Raw genomic sequence first — 12,625 nt, forward strand, 5'->3', positions numbered from 1 at the left:
ATGCCGCCTATTCGACGCTTGCATTCTGACGGTGCTGCTTTACGGTAGCGAATCATGGCACCTTACGAAGGCTCAGAGCAACCGTATACTGAGCTTCGAAAACAGATGTTTGCGACGAATACTGGGTGTGCGGTGGTATGACTTTAGGAGCAACGAGGAGATAAGATAACGTACCAAGCAGCCTCTCATCACGCTGAAAGTGAAGAGGCGACGTTGGACCTGGCTCGGCCACGTGCTGCGGATGCCAGAAGAGAACTTTAACCTGGCTTGCCTGTTCTTCAAGCCGACCGGATTCCGGCGTCCTGGAAGGCCGCTAAATACAATCTACAGAGTGTATACGGCGGAGCTACGGGATGCTGGTTTGACCTGGAACGAAGCAAGAAGACTGGCGAGCGACAGGGATTCTTGGAGGCGCCGCGTGGTGTCCATATGCTCCAGTTAAGGGGCGGATATGGGCAAAGAAGCAAAGAAGTTTTTATTACATCGAATGATTGGAGAGCAGTTCAAAGGATACCGATCTCTCCCTTCTTCTGCCACATCGATTAGGAACCGTGTAGTAAATTACAGGAAGAAAATTCGAAATAAATTGATGAATATAAGAAAAATGGAACGCGTTTTAGTTTGACGTTTTTGAAGAGTGGACATCGGAGGCCAATAAACGCCACATCAACATTAATGTGCACAGTAAAAAAGAAACATTCGGAATATTGGTTTATCTCGAGTGTATGGACCAACGCCACCCGATGCTTGTGTAGAATTACTGAAGAAACGTCTGAAAAGGCACCGTATTTCATTGGATAATGATATAGTTTCTTTAGTAACAGAAAGCTGTTATGTCAGAACACCAATAAAATTATGCATCGCTCATGGAATTTACCTCGCTATTTCTGAAGTCCTTTATAAAAAGATTCCAGCTCAATCCAGGGAATCATACTCTGAAGAAAATGATCAATTCACCAATGGCTATGAAGAAGGAGGATTTACCATAGTTATTAATTATCGTCTTATCGGAAGATCGCTCAATCGGCGATACCTACAGTAAATAGAGTCACAAAATTCATAACGATATTTAGACGATCACCCACTAAAAATGATGTTCATTTTCAAAAATACGTTAGAAACGAACACGGAAAAGAACTTTCACTTATATTACACTGTAAAACACATGCTTGGCCGATGTTATCAATGTTATTTGTATATAATATATAAATTTAATATTAACTATCGAAAAAAATGGAAATCCCGGGACCAGTCTCCGCTTTTTATTATTTACATTTCACTAACTGGGTAGAGTTCTTACTCATTTTTATAAATCTGAATGTCACGTGATCGTCTTGAATTATTAATGTGTAAAATGTTCAAGATAATAATAAGTACTTTTAATTATTTAAGTATTTATTAACGTTAGAAAAGAAATGTATCTTAATTTACTGAAATTTAATTGTTTCGCGATATGTTATCATGATTTCATGATTAATTATACCCAAAGATTATTGCAACAGTATTTATTTACTCCTTCAAATATTACGGCATTCAATTTTTTTGCATCGTAATAATAATATAATATTATGTAGATAGGTTAAACGTCAACGGGTTAAATAGATAAATGTGTCGCGAAGATGAGAAAACTCTGCTTCATATATAAATAAATAACTGGCGAATGCAGAAATACGAGATCAAAAATAGTTTCTCCAATAATAATACGAAAAGCAGTAAACAAACCGCATCTTTCTTACTTTTGGCATGGACCTGGTCCTCCTGACGGCCGCCACACTTTTCTTCTTCGCGTATGTAATCCACATGGACATCTTGGCACTTCCACCGATCGAAACCACTCTATTTCACTCACTGCTTAGAGATGTTTGTGTTTTAGTCTCACATTCAAGTCAATTCAAAGAAGACTGCTTACGGTGAAGCGAAGAAGGAAACGCAAAAATCTATCTGAAGCCGATATTATTTGTACAAAACATTAACAAAGTTTAAGAAACCGACAGAAGATGATTTATCATGACGAATAATGAAGCTATCCTGAGAATGTACAGTGAATTTTAAGAGTTTTCGTACCCAGAAAGAAATAAAATATCATTTTACAAAATAGGTTTATCACTTGGCATTCGCCATTTTATATAAATATTGTTTTATCAAGTACCCGGTAAAGCTCACTATATATGAGCGAAACAGGTGTCGCAAGGACAATATTAATTTACATGACGTGTCGAATACCAAGTGATAAAACCATTTTTTAAATTATCGTGAATTAGGTAAGTACCTACTAAAAATAAAACATTAAATCTCTTGAAAAAATATTTATTTTTATTGACGTATAAGAGAAGGTACTAAGTAATAATATAGATACTAATAAAACTATTCAAGGAGCTTCTTCTATTCTATTCTATATGTTACGCCGAATGTGCGAAATTGAATATTACATGAAATGGGCAAAATTTTGGCTAAATCATGAAAAATGCAAGCCCGTTGCCTTATTCATGAATTAGACAAAATATCTGGAGAGTGCGTGAAATCGGCAGTAATTTTTCTGCCTACTTCATGTCTTGGACAAATTAGATAGTAGCGCTACGGTGGTATTTTTTGCAACTAAACTAAATGTATCAAATGCTCATGGATTGGTCAAAATGTACATTTATATTATCTATGGTCAAAATAGATGATCGCGCTCCGTGGTGTTTTTTGCAACTAAACAAATGTGTCAAATGTCATTGATATGAATGACGTTCATATCCATTTACTATGCGCAAAAAAATTCTAGAACTATAATATGATAACTGAAGAATTTTATTGAAAAGTATTTTCGCGATTTGATTCGTGCTTGGGTATCAATTGTGCAATGGTCGATTGAATGTTTGTGATAGTTTGTTGACACTTGATAGCTAACCTCAAAATGGACATTCAGTTGAATAATTTAATTCAGAATTACAAAACCTAACCTAACCTAATAATAATAATATTATATTATGTCCAATAATAACTAATAAAACCATCCGTATTAAATTTACTTTTTCTTCTGTCATGTTGACAGTTCAAAAATTCCATACCGTGGCGAATTCATGTACTCAGCAGAAAAATTACCTAATTCATGAATAAGGCAACAGGCTTGACTATTACATGAATTAGCCAAAATTTTTCCCATTTCATGTAATAGTCAATTTCGCACATTCGGTGTAACATATATAATGTTTCGAGACTTTCACGGTTATTTCTTTATATTACGTACAGAAGCCAACGAGCCCGAAACATCGAGATAAGAAGGAAGAAGTACTACATACTGTTGACCATGTCCGATTCCAATATGATCATATGGGCCTCGTAGAGTAGAGTGGAGGTTTGTATTGACAGATTTTAGTTTTTACGAGAAATGGATGATAGCCACTTGCTCAACCTATTAGGTCCATACTCTGACTATACACAAATTGAAAAACAATATGTATGTATATTTGCCAGACTCAGGATTCGAACCTGGGACCCACGGATTATAAGCCGACGCTTAAGCCGTACGCCGTACGAAGAAGTACACACAGTGAAAACTCAGGAATCTATAAATAAGCTTCTTTTATGTCCAACCAAAACCAATAGATAGATATTACATCCACTATCCACGCAGTGTCTGTGCTCCCTGTATCCACCGTATCTGAACAGTTATACGCGCAGATAGATTCGCAAGCTTAATGAAAAACTATTATCTACGCACTGTGCCATCTCATCAAAAAAGTATAATCAATACCTACTGGAATTTGAATTATAATTCCAAACAATCTATTGTTTTAACTACCTATACTATATTATTCATTTTTAACGACGCAACTGACAGTTGTACATAATATGTATATTTACCATAACTGGGTGTGCACAGCCTGAATACGCCAAAAAGCGAAATCCAGACAGTATGGCTAAAATTTTGATAAATCAGAATTTAAATTTTAAATCAATAATCGTTTATCGCACATTTTAACGTTCACAACTTTCATGGAGTGACAAGTCGGTAAAATATTTTACATATTAATAACACGTTCACTTATGCAGAGATATTGGACCACTCTGACCAGAAAACATTACAAAATGGGCTTAATTTCTGAGCGCCTAATCAAATTGACGATGGCCTAAATGTATGATCTAAATATTCTAAATATATGATATTTGGCATATCCTTTGGTCATCCTTCCCACATACTATTATCCTCAAATGGAATAGTACAAAACTTAAATCTATTAGAATTTAAATTCAAATTCCATCAAATACCTTCGGTCTACAACATTAATATTACGTTACCAATAAAAATATAGGTACACTACATGCGATCTAAATGGAAAATTTGACGAACGGGAGCGCTCGATAATTCTCCAAAAATATTACCGAACACGGTTATATAATTTTATGTATATTTTATATAAAAATGTTACATTTTTGTTATTATGGCCTATAGTTCAGATAGTCAAATTATTTTATCCATGAGACGGAGCGATATTTTTTTTTTTGATTTCATGAACCAGAACGGCGCTCCGGTCCATTTCGAGCACTGATTACATATCTACATTTTATGAGTCTGAGAGAAGTAAAATTGTATGCACCACAGAATTATTGTCGGGAAAAATAACTTTAAGAGAAGATGGCGGCGATGACATAAATCCGCTAATTTGATATGCTAAAAGTTCCGCTAAAAGGGAGAATATTATAAGTAAAATGATTTATGAAATTTTAAATCGACAAAAAGGCGCGAAAATTTGTAGAGCTCTTCTGCATCACAATATTAAATCGTTGACGCTGTAAAATCACAAAATTAATGTTGCGTAATTTATTTTCGGAAGTAATTTTTTGCAAAAAAACATGATTTATGATTTTAACGGAATCATGTGATTTGAAAATTACCAAAATTCGTTCAATATGAGTCTCAGGCAAGATGCGTAGCCAGTAACCTATTTAACCAACATGTACCTGGAAGTTTGATAAAAACCTCCTAATTAAGACCTAAATAATAATATAATTTATATCCGGATATGGCTCAAAATATTAGATAGTAAAAGTAAAAATAAATAATTACAAGATAAAAAGAACTTGTTATATAGGTACAACGTTTTAAAATTTTCTGTTGAATCATTATGCTCAAACTTGTACTTAATATGAAGTAAATAAAAAACAAACAAACAAATATAGAATACTGAAATGTCATTTTAACATTTCATTTTGATAGCACGTATATATTAATAATTTAGTTGCTAGGACAACCCCCTTAGCAATCAATAATAGTCTTACTTTTTACGGATTTTTGTGAAATAACTTTCCATACAAAACAGAATTAACTGAAAATGAATTCAATTCTGCTTAAAGATGGCTAAAAGTATTAAAAGAATGCATCGGCATCGGGTTTTGATATATTCTAAAGGTTTCAAATGTCTAGCTAGTCGGGAAGTTGGTTAAAAATCGATTGCAAGATTTGTACTGGACAAACAACTACCGGACAAACAAGAATACGAGCTAATAAAAACGTTGTAAAATGAAGAAAGTCATGAAATTAAACCGAACGTCGTGGGACAAACATCAAATAAATCTTCTATTCTTACTAGCAATATAATATAGGAGTACCTACGTCCTCTTGTTCTCTTGCGTGAAGATATGAATGATGACCTAAGAAATCTATGGTAAATAACTACTATCTACTATTGTACTGATACCCCCTTTTTATGACAGGCAACGATGTATCTATAGTCTAAGCAGGCAACCGTCTGGACGCCTACAGTCCACTCTCGGTCGTGAAAGCGATTCGTCACAAATTTTGGGTTTAGGATGCGCTGGACAGGTTTTTAATTAAACTGTACCTACACTCGCTGTAGGAGAGAAATAATATTATGTACCTAATACAATGTTACGACGAGCAACGTTGCGAATTCTCAACAGTAGGTACCTACCGGCCTCCCTGTGGAAGCAATAAGATACGTTATTAACTTAATACTTCTCTCTGCACACTCGCTATGTAAACTTTTGTATTGACCTAACTATGTAATTTATACTGTATCAATAAATCAATTTACCAAAACAATGGTCATTATTACGTTTAACCATGTCATCAGTCGATACGTTCAATCGTTTAGTTGAATGACGTATTGTTTATGTCATACACACAATAGTATTAAAATTAGTATAATTTAATTAATTAATCTATTCATAGTACAACATCCTTAGAGACACGAATTATGGGTAGGTTTTATCTTCTGAGCACCCAGCCGAAAATTTATCCTTTTGTCAGATTAGAGACCTTTTTTACGGTCAATCGATAATTCTCATTTTAGATTACGAGGTAGGTAAGAGTTTTTTCTCGTGCCATTGGCATCTTTAGGATTTTGGTCACAATTATAGTATTTAGATGTACCTAGGTACACTGGTTTATAAAACTAACCGAAGCAATGAGCTGACGAAAATTTTCGACAACATGTAGCGAAAGAGAGATTTTAAAAATACCGGTGTCAAGAATTAATAAAAACATACCTTTTTAAGCGGAATTTATGTTAAAATAACTTTTAATAGTTCCACCCACTAAAATGAAGAATATATTAATAAAAATTACAAGATAAAAAGAACTTTTTATATACCAGATTTTTAAATTTTCTGTTGAATCATACAAATTTGACAATTCTATGTATTAATAAAAACTTTTTATTGTACTTGATGTCATTTTGACATTTATTATTGATTTCCATAGTAACGCACGTATATATCAATAAGTTAGTTGCTAGGATCCCCTAGCAACCAACAATAATAACTTTCCATGCAAAACCGAATTAACTGAAAATGAATTCGATTCTGCTTAAACATGGCTAAAAGTATTAAAAGAATGCATTGTCGTCGTGTTCTGATATATTCTAAAAGTTTCAAATGTCTAGCTAGTCGGGAAGTTTTTCAATCGTCCAATACAAATCTTGGACAAACAAGAAAACATTTATACTGGACACACAAGAAAAAATCTGTACCGGACAAACAAGAATACGAGCTAATAAAAACGTGGTAAAATAGATCGTTTTAGATAGCTTCACAAGAAATAACCAGAAAAGTTATTAACAACCGAATAGAAAATTCGTCTCACGAAACACTTGATGTTCCCAGATATTTACATTGTGACTGTCCGTAACTCAATATAATAAGTGTAATAACTAATAACTGAATTACACCCGATAACACCCCCGATCCCGACAAACTAGTCACAAAGAGTAAAAACTTGAGCAGTTAATGGAGCGAGAAATGAGCGCGAGATGTGTATTCAACGGATTTGAAGTTATCACTGAATTTAAATTATTGTGAATTCAGTTTATTTCAAAATAACCGAAGAAATAGGAATGGTTGCGCCCGACTAAATTATTATTCATAATATAAAAGTATCTAGAGATCAGGGCTGGCTGCCGACACATAAGAGGGGATTAATTTAATATCATTTTAATAAATTACATATTTTGTGATGAGGCCTTCTATCTCATGCGTCCATATAATATATGTATATCATAACTGTCCTATTCTGCAAACGTGTCCGCTTAAATATTGCGACATAAGTAGGTACCTACATTGTAAATCGTTTGTGGTTGAAAAATAAAGTCTGCCTACTTTTCAATAAGGGTGTATATTGCAAAATCCGCGTTCATATTGTGTTTGACCTACAAAGCTGATGTGTCCACGTTCATCATAGTATAAAAAATAAACTATAAAGGCAACAGGCAACGATCAAAATTTACACCTACCCATTATTTTTTTATTGTGATTTTTGAATTCTAAACTAACAATACGAAGATTGAACCGGCGTCTGTACGTGAATAATGTTTTCCATCAACGTCGGCATACAAAAAACTGTTATATGAATAAATTTTAAATGTTATCATGGAATTAATGTTCGTTGTCTTTCAACTTTCAAAACAGTTTTATACCATTTTCATTTGTTCACGCACATATTATAGATATCTCAGTCTGGACTCTGGACATAATAAACACGTCAAAGATGGTAAGTATGATAGATGAGATTCAGACAAGAGAAATTCGATGAAAATGACGTATGGTTAAGTATAGGAAATGAAGTCGAAAAATTTCGACGTAAATATTTATCGAAGACGTCAGATTCCTTCGTCACTCTGAATGATAATAAAACAATTCTTCTCCTCAAAAGAAATTATTATTTCACATACACACTTTATGTAGGTACCTACGGTACAAACGTATTCAGAATAAAAAAAATTAAGAAATGATAAATAGTTCCGTCTATTAATATTTTGTTTACGAGCAGTTTACAAGACGTTTTTTTTAATGAACAAGGTGAAAATAATATATGAGCCGGATTTATGTTGCATTCAGACAACATTCCATGAGATTTTTTTAATATTAATTATATTACCTATTAAATATTAAGGCGTAAAATGCTCACCAAAGGGTCTTTCAGAGAATATGTTTAACCCCCCCCCCCCAAATTAAAATTCAAAACGAAAGAAAATGTCTATTTTTATTTATGGTGTATCATTTAGTTAATTACAAAAAACATTTAACAAAAGTTTTTCGCGAACATTTAGTTTTTCGAAAATTTTAATAATCTTAAAGACGTAAGTACCTACTATGTATTTGGAAATTTATGTTTCCCGTCAGTCGTGGGTATTTGGACCGATAAGTAGAGTTAGTGGGTCGAACAAGTGGTCCATTTTTCGTAAAAAAAATCTGCCAACAAAATTCGCGGGAAGGCTAGTAAGTATTCAGATCGGATTGTAGAGTCAACGAACAAAAATGTTTCATATGGCAAAATACAAGATGCGAATTAAATTCTCCGGGAGGGTCTCTATATTATGTCAATTGATGGACCGATACGACAATCGAGGTCTCGGGAAGTTGCTTCTGAGACACTGTCAAACTTGAAAGGGCACCTAATGATCGTTCCGAGACAGCATATCGTCGCTTAAGAAACAACACCGCAGAAGTCAATTAATAAAAAATTTCAGGGGAAACAAAAAACGTCTCAAAAAATTGAAAATTGATACCTTTTAACTTATTTTTTTTTGTGTTTAGTTAAAAGAAACATTTTTTTAACTAAACACAAAAAAAATAAGTTAAAAGGTATCAATTTTCAATTTTTTGAGACGTTTTTTGTTTCCCCTGAAAATTTTAATTAATTGACTTCCGCGGTGTTGTTTCTTAAGCGACGATATGCACGTATAACGGAGGTAGAGAGGTAGTGGGCCGTAACCTAGCGAGTAAAAGCAAGATGTGTCACGTACTTATTTACAGGAAAAATCGTGAAAAATAAATCTCATACATATTAGAGTTTTCGCCCTATCGACACACTTTCCCACACACTCCACACCAATATCAAAAGGTCCCAGAATTGCGTGGAAGCTGTAAGCATCAAAAGGCGTGGAATAGACTTCAACTGTGGTTTGTACCTATCCTACATTGACCAAAGACCGCAGACACACGCATGCATTGATTAGTTAGACATACAAATATTATTGACCGTAACCTGTTTAAAAAAACTTTCATTTGGCGAAGTACTTCACATACATATTTTTGCGTTGGTATACAAAATGTAACTAAACAATATGAGAAGGAAAAAACCTAATAAGTCGGGCGGGAAATCAAACGGATTCAATCCGCCCACGGATTTTCGATGCTTTATTTTTAAAGAAAATGTGTAATACTTTCCACACACATCAGACATCACTATCAGTCATCAGCATCACAACTACCGCGAGGTGAATAATAATTCTAGAGCCCAAATTAAATTGTATTCATGCTATTATTATAGAAATCATTTATTAAATTCTAAATGTTTTACATTCCGCAATAGTCGTAAAAAGAATAGCATAATGTAATGATGATTTCGCATTTACTAATAATAGTAATAATAGAGAAACGAATGTCACAGACTAGAACTTTATTTAAATTGACTTGGTACGAGTAGGGAACATTGGTTATTGATATGAGAACCACTTTATTTTTCACACTCTCCAGATCTATAGGTCGATAATTTAGAGCCAATAATAAAATTAGTAAATGTACCGCAGAGGTGGACATGAGATTTTACAACTTTCTTTTAGACCAAACCAAACCTAACCTAACCTAACCTAATCTAACCTACCCCAACCGAATATTAGGTACCCCATATAATCTTAGTTTGTCATAAAAATGTATGAAAATTTAAAATTGTAAATTAACGATTATTGGATCGAAAAAACGATGCGCCGACAGAAAAGGGTATTTATTATAATTGTCTACATGGAATAAATTGTTTTCGTAAACAAAAAATATAAAAGCTCGTGTCCACCTCTGCGGCACAATTACCATAAAATTCTGTGCCGACTACAGTATTTGAATTTTTTGTATCAAGGATATCAACTCTATTTGATAAGACGATGATACCACGTGTTCCGATTATGACGATTAATATTATAAGTATATCTCTAAAATTTGGTAAATAAGGTTTGGCGGGTAAGTTAAAGCAAAAAAGCGAACAGTGTTCCATCTTTGAAAAAAGACAGAAATACCGACCAGTATTTTTCTTTTTTGAAAACTGTGATTAGTGATAATGATAAGCATTTGTCGGGGGGAAATGTACCAGTGGATTGATGGGAAAGTTATTACAAAAGGGGGGTTCAACTTTCAGATACAGCGCTATGTCACATATATTATGTTAATAATTATTGTGCCTCCGAAAAAAATCATGATATAGCATAATATTGCGATAGATATTTAATAATACCTACATGATAATGTGTTATATTTGGTCAACATATAAGCACATTGAAAAATAAGAAAAATTGTAACATGGAACAATCGATGACAATATAGTGTTTGGGTAGCCACTGCTGTAAACCTTAACAGTAAATCGATTTGAAGGGAATGTTTGGAACAAATCAGTACCCACCCCCACCCCTGGTCGTCATACATCTGATGATGATGATGATGTTGCTAAAATGACATAACGGTTTTTATTTGCGAAATGTATCAAGCCCCGATGTCGCTCATTCAATCACTGCTCTACTCGAATAAAAAAAATTGTAAAAAATAATCTGACAAGACCAGATGATGTTTTTCCGGTAGAAAAAATTGAATTGAAAATGAAAACATGAAAAATGTTTAGTAAAACGGAAAGTAAATAAGCAGCTGACCGGAGGTGACATGTTCAATTTATTTTGATTTCCAAAATAAATGCGTGGTGAGCAACATTTTCACAATAGGCCGCTGCGTGGTGTTATAACTGGAAAACTGACATGTGAAAGTTTATATGTTTAAAGCTCAACTGAATCTTATGCAACGATGTTTTTAAAAGATTTTCCAGCTAAACTATCTCTGTGGAAGTTGCAACAAAAAGTTACGGGCCGTAACAAGCTAGTAAGGCCTCCATCCAGAGGTAAAATACACCTACATACGTATAATTCACTTGATAAACTTGTATCTTGCTATAAAACTTAGTGCCTCGGAAAATAACACCTACCTCTGTTATATTGTACCGATCATACCCTTGTACTGATGTAACCATAAATAAACTCTCACTTTTCCATCATCACGAATAACCACGATCGTATTTCATCTACCACACCATCGACCACTCCTACAAGTATATTTAATGTAAAATATTAATATATATAGACTAGGGACATAATATATTTACTTCATTTTATAATAAGACCTACCCAGTTTGTAAAGCGGCAGTCTTTGTAAAATATGAAGCCGAAGGCTGTTCAAACAAATGCATGTCAACGCGTATTTGATTCAGCGCAAGCACAAAATGGATTAAGAGAATAGTTAATATATACTCGTAAAAATGTCTGTTAACACAATCTCACACTGTGAAGGCTCCGCTTAGTATCGAACATGGTAATCTAGGTAGTGTTACACCCCTGTATGGTCCCTATTTGGGGATGTCTCTGTGTATCTGGAGAGGCCCGAGTCGGTATCAAATCCAACAAATAGTAAAGCGCTGATTACGAAAATAAATAATAAAAATAATAGAGCCGGCAATGCCGTAGCTTATGACGGTTGAAAAATATTTTCAACGTCGCCTTTTTGACAATGCTTCTGGTTGAAAGCGAAACACAAGATGGCGGGCAGAACGCTGCCAACAGCCAAATCGCAAACACGTACATTTCGTCCTCCGTAAAATAAATTATTAAAAATGTAACTATTATATAATATTAACTTAAATATACCTTGCCGTTTCCAAAACAATTCCGGTGTGTTATTTGTTCACCTCCAAATCCTAAAATCCAGACGAAAAACCAGACAACAAAATAAAAGTGACAGCATGTTTTTCACATTCGAAAATGGAGGGAAGTGATAGTAGGTACATCTTTACAATACCTAATCAGAAAATGGGTTAATTAGCCCTATTTGTAAAAAGGTTATACACCACTACTCTAACTAGATTTAATGATAGATTGAAAAAACGTGTAAATGATTCAAAGCAGCAACTGCAGAGCATAAGAATTTGCTTATAATAATATCGATAGATACCAGTGGGTTAACAAGTCGGTTAAGATAGGTAGTTAAGTTATGCTAAAGTAGGTACTTACACGGTAACACAAAGTACAGAAACAAGGACAATTGGATAAGTTTAAAGACACCATTATCCAGCAGTGGATTGATCCCGGCTGAC

The 12,625-nt window shown here is 33.9% G+C and overlaps 1 protein-coding gene across 5 annotated transcripts in view; it reads right to left on the reverse strand.

Moving 5' to 3' along the window:
* Window positions 1-12,625, reverse strand: part of LOC147066708 (uncharacterized) — a 222,037-nt gene that overhangs the window by 19,234 nt on the left and 190,178 nt on the right. The window lies entirely within an intron of this gene.

This window comes from Rhyacophila brunnea, unplaced genomic scaffold, assembly GCF_057557595.1.
Source record: "Rhyacophila brunnea isolate RB1 unplaced genomic scaffold, BYU_Rbru_1.0 scaffold_4, whole genome shotgun sequence".
NCBI classification, from domain to species: Eukaryota; Metazoa; Arthropoda; class Insecta; order Trichoptera; family Rhyacophilidae; genus Rhyacophila; species Rhyacophila brunnea.